Source organism: Euprymna scolopes, chromosome 37, assembly GCF_053919585.1.
Source record: "Euprymna scolopes isolate OS-2025 chromosome 37, ASM5391958v1, whole genome shotgun sequence".
Lineage (NCBI taxonomy): Eukaryota > Metazoa > Mollusca > Cephalopoda > Sepiida > Sepiolidae > Euprymna > Euprymna scolopes.
In genome coordinates this window covers 75,784,518-75,797,045 of record NC_136518.1, presented here as the reverse complement: position 1 = coordinate 75,797,045, position 12,528 = coordinate 75,784,518, and the positions used below count along the sequence as shown (strand labels likewise).

Genomic DNA, 12,528 nt, shown 5'->3' with positions numbered 1-12,528 from the left:
GAATGATGTTGAGGTCACAACCAATAGCGACACCTTTTTTTGTTGTTGTTGTTTTTTAGCAAATTTATTTATACTATTTCTATTTTATATCCTTTATTTATTATCTTTTTTTATTTTTTTATTTATTTGTTTATCTGTTTATTTAATTTTTTGCGCGATAACACATTACAGAAAGCCAAAATTGAACCGTTTAAAAGGCGGGCAAAGCAAAAGGAGAGGAATCCGTGGAAAGTAATATTTTAGAAGATTGGTGTAATGGCGTCTAAAAGGTGAATATTAAATGTTTCAAAGTAAGTGCATCTTCTGAAAGATTGTTCCGAAATTCTTCGAAGATCCGCGTTATGTTGGACATCAATAGGACTGGAATACATGATGCAAAACTCCCATCCCTACCCAAAAATGCCACCTACGAAATTGTTTTAAAAAAATACATAACTCTTGTTGAAATCCAACTATACTTAATACAAATAAACTAGTCTATATCTGATTTATCCACCAAGTTCCAGTTGGAAATGTCCAATCGTACTTTGTTTTATGGCCCTTTCGATTGGTACCTCTGCGTTTCAAATAGGGACGTTACGCGTTCATTATCATCACTTGCTCTATAACCTTCAAACTGCCCTGGTTCATTTGATGTTTCCTTCTGTCGTGGCTGTGTTGATGACAGGCTTTGACGCTATGATCGGTTAGTTGGTCGATCCGCACAGATATACGGAGGACTGTTCATCACATCGTGATTTGAGCTGCGATGACCATCTCCAGCTCACGACTAGCGTTGGTATTGTGTTGATAGACATTATTTTTTCGATAACCTTACAGATAAAAACCTGTGAGGGTTAAGATATGGTGATTGTAAAATTTATTCAGAATCACACCTCTCACTTGTGAAACAGTCACTAAAGTGTCCCCGTGAATCATTAAATGGCAATAAAACGACAACTGTAAGCCATTCATGAGTAAAAGTTTGTGGATATATTAAGCATTGACTGAAGTTTATCCGTACTGTACAGAATTGAATTACAAAACAGAATTGATGGTTTATTATGAAAGTTACGAATCAAATAAAACATACCATGTTTTTTTTAAATAGGATTCAGACTATAAAAGACAACTGACATGATCGAATATAAAGAAAATTGACACGTAAACATGTATTTCGTTTAGCACACAGACATGGGAGACACGTAGGCTTTTATTTACATTTTGAGACGAAGACTTTATAATATAACGAGAAAAACGAAGAGACATTACTATAAGTTACTCAAAATCATTTTGTGGCTAAATAAGCATAAATCTAAAGCCGTCAAAGGGAGACAACTCTTATAACTTTCACGGTATTAAAACATGATCTCAGTTAAAAACTCTGTCAACATTGATAATTCCAATAAGAGTTTGAATTTTATTACCAATTTCATGAATGAAATTTGGGGTTACATTGTATTGTCGTGTAGTCAGAATCTATATCATTGAAATATGTACGCATATTGACGACTCACGCGCCGAATTAATGTCATGAGCATTTAATTTGTGTGCGTAAGGGTGAGGTTACGGAATAATATGTGTGTGTGTGTGTGTGTGTGTGTGTGTGTGTGTGTGTGTGTGTGTGTGTGTGTGTGTGTGTGTGTGTGAAGAGCGAAGGATAAGGAGTAGAGAAAAAGAGAAAAATGCGTGCCAATTGGAGAGGTACGCTCGCCAATCACGTAATGTCTCCTTCCATATTTTCGGAAGCGAAACCAACCGACCTGTTGGTCTTAGAAAAAAAAATACGGCAACACAACAGCGGATTGTAGCTAAAATATCTGGAGGCTTTAATTTGCAAAAGCTTAAGAATGGCGACTTTTTGTTGTAAATACGTGTCGGCGACTTGCGTGTGAAATCAGACGAAATAATTTTTTTCTCTCATCTAAAAAAGTTCGTGTCAAAGATTTTTCTCTTTGCGAGTCTTTACACGTGATATTTGATCCATTTTAAAAGTAATAACAATATTATAGTATTATATGTACTATCTGATATTATATACGGCATAATCTGATATCCCATATATGACATAATCTGATATCCCATATATGACATAATCTGATATCCCATATACGGTATAATCACGTTTGACACATCGGTTCCCGTCAGATCACTGAAGTTAAGCAACGATGAGCCTGGCCGGTACCAGATGGGTGACCATTTGGGATTTCCAAGTGCTGTATATGCTCTCCGCTTATCTCGGCATTGTTTCCAGTCATCCTGGACTTCTCCTTACCATTGGACTCAAACAGTACCGATTCAGGAGAGGTGTGGTCGGTGATTGCACAACTCTTGCCACACAATTACCCGCACAGCTGTCCTTACAGGGGTTATCCTTTGTCTTTCGATACTGAACAAAGGCATCGATATTATCTGATATTATCAGCTTATTAGCTGGTAGGTCGCTAAATCCTGAAAAATCAGGATATTTAGCTGATTTTTTAAATCTAGTTGGAACATTGATTCTCTCTTTTTTTTTTTTTTTTTTTTTCACTTTCCATTGGTTCGTCTGATCTTTCACTGATTCCTGGGATTCTCAGGAAATTTAAAAAATGGGAGTGGGTATGGATGCTGCTGCTTTTTAGGGCAGACATGAATCAGCTCCTTTAATGTCGTTCTCTCGAACGGTAACTCGAACATAGTCATAAAAAAAGATCTGTGTACACTGAAATATATTCTTTCTTTTAAAATAAAAAAAAGGTACTAGGCGGCTTGAACCACCTTCCCCAAAGGGAGGAAATATCTAGGGCATATCCAATTCAAAAAACAGTCCCCAGTCGCATGTACAGGATGAGTCACGGGAAACGGATGTTCTCTAATGAAACCAAAACTCTGCGAATATTTAAAATGAAATGTTTAATGTACATAAGACTACCTTACTCACTCCCTATCTCTTACTCAAGGAGAACATCGAGCTTTCTAAAAACATCCGTTTTCCGTGACTCACGGTGTATATCCCAGTAAAAGGAGATAGCAGCACTATGTCTTTACAGTTCTTGCAAGACGTCGACGTATCCTACATACAGCGCCTGGTATTCCTAAGTGGTCACCCATCTAGTACTAGTCAGGCTCAGCGTTGCTTAACTTCGGTACGTCAACATTATTATGCCGTATGAATTCATTACCTAATCTATGGATCACTTTCCTCATCGGTTAGTTGAATCTGGCTATCTACAGAGAGTTCTAAACACGCCAAATATCCAAAGGCGAAAGTGTTTCTAAATGAGTTAGTGTAAGAGTTAGGATGACCTTTTTGAGGCATCAACACGGGCGCCTATGAAGTACACTACTAAGTGATGTATAAACACGGTCCACAACAATGACTGATAATAATTAATGAGTTCGAATTCTTCTCAATTTGAAACTGATGGTACAATAAAGTTCTGACCGTCAATATTAACTATTATATCCTTATTTTAAATAATCAAGCAGTTTTGCTTTCTCCCATATATATATATATATATATATATATATATATATATATATATATATAATTTGAGGTTGCTATTTTCCAAAGGAAGGTTAATCAGTGAAATATAACGATGTTCATACGAGAGTGCTCAATACAGAAGTAGGGCAAGTTACATTTTTCTTTACATAAGCAGTAGTTTGTTGCTACACAGTCATGAGCATGTTTCGGTCTACCAGTATTTACCAACTAGAGACCTCATCAGGCAACACCCCTTATTTCCGAAAACGGAATTAAAAAAAAAACTTACTACCTAGCTCTACGTATGTATTGAGCACTGTTGAAGTAAATACTTTATTTTACACAGTGGTCACCACTTATCAAGGAAGCCACTCAGGGATAAGGGTTATTGCAAGTTCATTACGTTAGTGTGGAGATTTGATGAAGTGTTTACTTAAGGGGGCGGTTCATTAGGAATTTGTTAACATTGGACTTAAAGACATACAAGTTGTAGTCCGGTGGGAAGAAGGCAGACGGAACAGAGTTCCACAGGCGTGCAGTTCTAAGAAAGAAGCTTTGTTCATGGAATCCGCGTTTTGATTTAGGCACAGATATAGAGTGAGGGAAATTTTTCACAGTGGATTCAGCTAGACGGGTGTTTTTCGTGAAAGATTGGCGAGGGGGGGACCAGAGATTGGAGTTCAGATGAGCACCTGCCATGGAAATAACGATAAAACAATAAAAAATACTTAACGTTAAAGCATAAAATAATACTTTCGAATATTAATTTACGTGATTAAATTAAGTAGTCATATATATACAATAAATTCCACAGCCAAACAACGTCGCAGCCCACAAGAGCCATGACAGTCAAAGAACCGGAAGTCCAAGACTCGAGTTTCGCCCTATTTGGGCTCATCAGTTAGACACGTCCGAACTCAGGATTCGAAACCCGAGCCTCTTGCATGCAAGGCAAGCACTCTACCAACTGAGCAAACGCCCTGCACACAAGAATTTCAATTAACCAACACAGATCAAGCAAACCGCGCCGAAATCCAACTGTGAAATGAACCTACTTCGTCTCAACAAGGGACCCGGTCATCCAACCAGCCAATAACCTCAAGCTGATGTCTCACAAGTAGGAGTTTGAACTCGAAAGGACGATGCCATCCAGCAATGCTAACCAAGCGAGCAACAAAAATGATAGGATTTTCAGAATGTGAGAGATTGTATACAATAAATTCCACAGCCAAACAACGTCGCAGCCCACAAGAGCCATGACAGTCAAAGAACATCAGCTTGGGGTTATTGGCTGGTTGAATGACCGCGTCCCTTGTTCAGACGAAGTAGGTTCATTTCACAGTCGGATTTCGGCGCGGTTTGCTTGATCTGTGTTGGTTAATTGAAATTCTTGTGTGCAGGGCGTTTGCTCAGTTGGTAGAGCGCTTGCCTTGCATGCAAGAGGCTCGGGTTTCGAATCCTTAGTTCGGATGTGTCTAACTGATGAGCCCAAATGAGGGCGAAACTCGAGTCTTGGACTTCCGGTTCTTTGACTGTCATGGCTCTTGTGGGCTGCGACGTTGTTTGGCTGTGGAATTTATTGTATTCAATCTCTCACATTCTGAAAATCATATATATATATATATATATATATTCCTTGTCCGGTTTGAATCTCTCGACCGGCGTTAATCGTGACATCCTGTGATAATTGTTCCCGAAAAGATGAAACACTGGTATCTGTAGGAATTTAATAATTATTATCGTAAATAATTATGTTAGCCCCTTTAAGAAACTCGTTTCTTATCGTTGAGCACTTTAGTCGGTCACTTTAGCTCATATGCGCAGATCATCATATAATGATTAGATCACTATGACAGACGTTAAAAACATTTAAAGATAAATGTTTAAATTTCAACAATATTTCTCGCGGTTAATTAGCGGCCGAGATGGCTTCATTGCTTTATATATCTATAATATAAAGTTGAATGTGTGTGTGTGTGTGTGTGGTTACGAATAGGCTCCTATATGGTTAACTATTTTAAAAAACTGATTACATATAATGATAGAAGATGTATCGAGACACCGGAATTGGTATGTTTGATCTGGCAGAACTGTGGTTCATTAAAATTGTGGGGTCTGCGTACGCGCCTGGTCCACAAAGTATGGAAATAAAAAATTAAAAAGAAAAAACGTTTACAAGTGTTTTTGATATATATATATATATATATCTATATATATATATATATATATATATATATAAGAATACTTTGATAAGTATGTTTTAACTTAAATAGGGATGGTATAATAAAATTGTGGGGTCTGTGTTCGCGCCTGGCCTCCATAAAATGGAAATAGGCACAAACTTTAATAAAGACTTTTCATATCTATCTGCGTGAGTATACTTTGATAAGTGCGTTTCAGTTTGAAAAAATATGGTATAATAAAATTATGGGGTGTTCGTTCACGCCTGACCTCCATAGAATGGAAATATGTCACAATGTGTAATAAGGTTTTTTTATATAGATCCACAGAATATTGAGATAAGTGTTTCAGCGTGAACAGGTATGGTATAATAAATGATGGGGTTTATCTATTTTATTTTTACTTTCATCATATTTTGCTTTGGTTTTGATACCCCCAAATTCAACCCAAATTTATAACCCTCCCTTTTCGGTAGGCTGTTTTCGAACCCAGTCAACGACGGGTACTTTTGCTAGTATATATATATATATATATATATATATATATATATATATATATATATATATATCAAGAGAGAGAGAGAGAGAGAGAGAGAGAGAGAGAGATTTTAATAAACAAACATTTATTTGTTCATAAATTAAACTTTTCGACACCACCACGCCTTCTTCAGAATAGAAGCAGTTTTTCTCCCCACCCTCACCCCACAGAAGTCATATATATATATATATATATATATATATATATATATATATATATATATATATATACTAGCTGTACCCTGCCACGCGTTGCAGTGGCTCAATTTGGTGTAATGGAAAAATTTAATAAAAAGAGAAAATGCATGTTTCTTATATTAGTACAGCAATCCACTGCAGCAAGTGAAAAAGAAGGCGAAAATGAAAAAAAATGGTACTCTTGCAGAATTTGATCTGGATCCTCGGGAGTTTCTGTCAATCATTCATGGTTTGGACTTGACCAACAATCAGTGGATGAAGCCGAACGTAGCAAAAATGTTGAAATGCTAAATGTTTTTTTTTATTTTTGTTGTTGTTTTACAAAAATGTGAGTTAGTAATTAATATTTGGTTGATGGTGGGGGGAGGGGGGTTACCATACACAGATTCGAAAAAGTTGTCCAAAAACAAATAAATGATAGCAAAGGTAAGTTACGTTTCTACCTAATTGGATAATTGTTTAGTGTTTTTATATAATGTAAAATGTTTAATCGGCTCAAAAAAAACAGAAATGGTCGCGGACTCTGTTGAATACGTTGAGTTTGGGAAAGTAAGTTGAAAACTAAAAACTATACAAAACAGTGTCTGAAACTCACCGAATATATGTTACCATGATATAGGCTGGCATAATCGGTGGGATTCTGACAGTATTTTGTATAGTTTTTTAGTTTTAACTCACTTTCTCTAACTTAAAGTAATCAACAGTGTCCACCACCATTTGTAGCTTTCAAATACCCCGATAAACACTGTTTTTCGAGCCGACTAAACGTTACATTAAATGAAAAGGGTTTGTATTACTAAACACAGATACAAATAAGTTGTCAAAAAATAAATATATATAAATAAATGTTATCAAAGGCAAGAAAAGTAAATGTTCTACCTAACTGGATAAGATTTTAGAGTTTTTCTGTAATGCATAATCGGTTCAAAAACATTCAATGTTTATCGGTATATCTGAAAAATACAAATGGCGGCAGACTGTATCGAACACGTTAAGTTTGGGGAAATTTTGTGAAAATGAGTTTAAACTAAAAAAACTATACAAAATACTGTTAGGAACTCACTCAATATATGTTACCATGACGTAGGCTGGCATATAATCGGTGGTTTTAAACTTTTGCTCGATACAGGTGACGACTTTTAAAAGTCCCTTTTAGTGATTACCTGGTTTGAGGATATTTGTACAACTAAACGGCAAATCTGCTCCAAAAAATCCGGTATTATTTTACTTTAAGGCCCGTTTCACGTTCATATATAACGAAATAATTTATTGTAGATTTCGGTGTGCTAAGAACGAATCTGCAAACCGTTTCCGTAGCAAAAAGAAAGTTTTCATGATATTCATGAAATTACTTTTTCGAAAAGTGTTTGATCACTTTTCAATGTAAATTTAACTTAGAATGCGCACCCACTTTCTGGCCACCTGAGAGAGGGGCATTTTTCTGTGTTTCTTGGCTAAAAAGTTTTTTGTTTGATTTCTTTTGCATGGTAATAACCCCTGAACTCTGAGACTATTTTCCATTTCACAGCCGTAGCCTTCGTTTACGCTATGCGTGAGCATAAACGAACGCTGTTTAGCCAATAAACATGGAAAAAAATCCCCCCTCTCTCTCAGGTGGCTAGGAAGTGGGTGCTCATTTTAAGTTAAATTTACATGGAAAAGTGATCGCCACTTTTTCGAAAAAGTAATTTCTTCATATCATAAAAACTATTTTTTTTGCGACGGAAACGGTTTGCAGATTCGTTTTTAGCACACCAAAATCTACAAAAAAATTTTATTTACGAACGTGAGACGCACAGCCCTTAATGGAAAATTATATAAAAAATCCGGGGGAAAATAGTTTTAAATAAAAACAGCAAATGAATTCGATAGAAAAAAATGGATGCTAATTTTTTTTCTTCTTTCTGTGTATTTCTTGGCTAAAAAGTTTTTTGTTTGATTTCTTTTGCATGGTATTAACCCCTGAACTCTGGGACTATTTTCCATTTCACAGACGTAGCCTTTGTTTATGCTATGCGTGAGCATAAACGAAAACTGTTAAATATGCATTCGCGTACCAAACTGCCTTGCCAAAAAACCTTTAAGCCAATAAACACGAAAATAAATGCCCCTTCCTCAGGGGACCAGAAAGTGGGTGCTCATTTTAAGTTAAATTTACATGGAAAAGTGATCACCCACTTTTCGAACAAAAAAATTTCTTCAGATCATGAAAACTATTTTGGTACTCCTTGGGCGTTGAGTTCCATGGCGACCCGCAGAATTATTTAATGGTCGTTCCCTTAGTACCCCCTAGTCAAGGCTAATGCATGCGCACGTAACATTTTTTATTTATTTACTTACGTGGTGGAGTTTCTATACTGATAGTTTTTTTTTAATTTTTTCACTTGATTATTATTGATTGAACACTAACCAGATTATGAAAAAAAATTGAAAAAAAAAATCATTTCAACATTTGAAAGGGGTACTCACTTTTTAGTTACCACGTTCTGGTAAATCTTTCCCTCATTTTTTTTTTTTTTTCTAAATACGGAAGTGTCTTCGGGAGGTATAAAATGGTCGCATGTTGACGAAGCAATGTATTGGGAGGCGTACGGGATGAAAAATTATTGGTAAATTTTTAGATTAGGTCCACCTCCTCAATTTTCTTTTAAATGACAACTTGAAATGGTTTTCGACTATGCTGAATACGAAAATCGCATTGAAATTTTGCAGAAATGAGTAGTTATCAAGATATAAAAAGTTGTATTATGAATTGTAATCTTTGGCGGCCATCTTTTTTACGTGCGTGTATTTGTTTATGGCGCGTGTGCACGTAAAAAGATGGCCGCCGAAGAATACAATGCATAATACAACTATTTATTTCCGCAAAATTTCAATGCGATTTGCGTGTTCAGCATACTCGGAAACCTATAAATGTCGTCATTGAAAGGAAAATTGTGGAGGTGGACCTAATCTAAAAAAAATACCAAATTATTAAACATTTTCTCCAGCATATTAGTGAAATTTATAATACTTTAAAAAAAATTTAAAAAGAAAAAAAAAAAGTTTTGAAAAAAAAAAAACTCACCTTTCATAAAACAATTTTTTAAAAAAAACACCCACAAACTGACTTTTAACTAAATAAGTTAAAAAAAAAAAATTTAAAAACTCGAAACCTTATTTTCATAAAAACAATTAAAAAAAGTCATTTCAATCTATTTTTTTTTTCTTTGAGAAACAAATATATTTCTGACTTACAAATGCGGTAGAGGCACATATAATTTTTACTTACTATGGTTTTGATATACCGCGTTTTTATTGCTTACAAAATGGGTGACTGATTCATCAGAACGTTGTAACTAAAAAGTAAGCACCACTTTCAAATGTCGAAATAATGATTATAGAAATTAAGCATGGTAGTGATGGTTGTACAACGTCGCCTTTCGCACTTTTACAAACATTATTTACGTTAACTCTTTTCATAAATACTTTTTTTTTTAAATTAACTAAACCATTTATTGATAATTTGTCACGTTCACAAACATTTATTTATTTACGTAGGCTGAACTCTTTTCATGAATAAGAAAAGTTTTACTCTTTAAGAATAATTAAAGGAAAAAGTTACTGAACATTTATAAAAGGACTTGCTTCTTTTCATGAAGGCCAGAGGAATAGTTGGCCGAAAAGTCGTGAAACAACTAATAGAGATGAGAATAATAGTCCGCAATGAATAAAAATGGTGCTAATGCAGAGAGCGATCCGCGCTATTTTTTAAATCATATTTCCACGTTTAATTAACGTTTTACGATATGTTTTTTTATTCAATTGTAAGGTTAAAGTACAGAATAGGTACAAAACATCCTGCCCTCCCCATGTTAAGAATGACTTTTTAAATAATAACATTATTTCAGCACGGATCACTCTCTGCATGAGTATCATAAAAATGAATACAAATAATACTTATCTCAATAAGTGAAAGGCTAATTTCTACCGGAACTAAAATGGCGATAAACTCGCAGTTACGAAAAATATTTTTTATTTAATTTAATATTTTTATAATTCGCAATGTTAAATTATTTTAATAACATAAAAACATTCCTTGACTTTAAAAATAGAATTTCTAAAAATTTCAATTAAATTGGTAACGTAGAAATATGGTGTATTCGCTTTTAACGAACCAAAATTACATTTATATATATATATATATATATATATATATATATATATATATATATGTATATATATGTATATGTATATGTATATATATATATATATATATATATATATATATATATATATATATATATATATATATATATATATATCTGTAGTCTATTTCAATGGAGATTTGTTCCAGCCAGGAGATATTGCGTGATAGGAAATAGAAAGATTATTTTTCTTTCTGTTAAAAGCGTTGGTTAAGTTTAAATTCAAAATGAAAATTTATTAAACCAATTCAACGCAGATTTTTTTCAATCACAAACATTTGTTTATAAATCAAAGTTTAGAATAGAAACAGTTTTTCTTCTTTTTAGAAAACGCTTTTAAACGAGATTTATTTAATTAAGCTATGAGAGTTCTTTTTTTTTACTATAAGAGTTATTTCTCTTTAGTTTTCATAGACGAAAATCGATGCGTATTATGATCCATAAATCCAAAATGTAAGCCATTTTCATGACAATCGTAACAAGTTAGGATATCGGTGTACCTTAACTTAAATAGTATGTGACTAAAATCTCTGCCTGCTAATATGTTGAACATGCCAACGCCGGATTTTTATACCTAGTATATAGATGAACATATATATATATATATATATATATATATATATATATATATATATATATATATACGTAGTTTTTGTTGTTAATTTTTTAAACGATATTAAGGTTAACGTCTTAACCTTGGAGATCTGGTGTTTTTTTAGAAAGTCGCCCATTTTTTTATTTGGACGTATTTATTCATTTATTCATTTATTTTAAAATAGTAATCTACGTACACGCATAGCTTTACTGTTGTTAGGATTCGAACACCCGGGCCTTATATATTTCAGTCTAGCGTCTCAATCTATTACGCTATGATACCATAGACAATTTACTGTTTAGTTTTTGTCGTTTATGTATTTACGTAGTTTTTTTTGTTGATTTTTTAAACGATATTAAGCTTCTCATTATCGTAAATAGATAAATGATAAAAACTAAACAGTAAATTGTCTATGGCATAATCGATTAAAACACCGGACTGAAATGCATAAGGTCCGGAGTTCGAATCCTAACAACAATCAAGCTTCGCTAAAGAGGGGCAGGGCCTCGAAATATGCGTGTACATCGGTTGTTGTTTTAAAAAATAATAAATATATATATTGACTCCAAGACAAAAAACTAAATTCTCAAGTACCTTATGCCATAAAAATCAAAAGATGGGTTGGATAATGGGGAAAGGGAAATGAAAAAGATGTTTATTATCTTCAAAGACCTCACTTGTCCTCTCACCGTTTTATGACTCCCACCCAGGTTACATTCTAACTTGACAAACGAAATAGGAAAATGTATTTGGTTGAAATATCAGTTTCGACGGTAATCCTTGGCCTGAAGACGTAATCCCCCAACGCGGGTGATTACAGGAACATGTATGCACATATGTAGCCATTAATGTTTGTATAAATAAATTTAATATACCTGCTCTGTTCACTCATTGAGCACTCTTTTGGTAGACACATGTTGTTTCATTAGATGTACTTCTAGGAAACTAAACTCTACTGGCTATATATATATATATATATATATATATATATATATATATATATATATATTACAAGCAAAAGTACCCGTCGTTTACTGGGTTCCAAAACAGCTTACGGAAATGGACTCTGATTTATGAAAGTATATGTTCTGAAAAGGAAGGGTTGTAAAGAGTTAGCTTCGAATTCGGGGGTATCAAAACCAAAGCAAAATATGATGAAAGTTAAAATAAAATAGATAAACCCCATAATTTATTATACCATACCTATTCACACGGAAACACTTATCACAATATTCTGTGGATCTATATTAAAAAACCTTGTTAAACATTGTGACATATTTCCATTCTATGGAGGTCAGACGAGAACGAACATCCCATAATTTTATTATACCATATTTTTTCAAACTGAAACATTATTATCAAGGCATACTTACGCAGATAGAT

The 12,528-nt window shown here is 33.9% G+C and overlaps 1 pseudogene; it reads left to right on the top strand.

Annotated features, from left to right (window-relative positions):
* Nucleotides 1-2,086: 2,086 nt before the first annotated feature.
* LOC145261286 (5S ribosomal RNA) lies at nt 2,087-2,204 on the top strand (annotated as a pseudogene).
* Nucleotides 2,205-12,528: the final 10,324 nt, after the last annotated feature.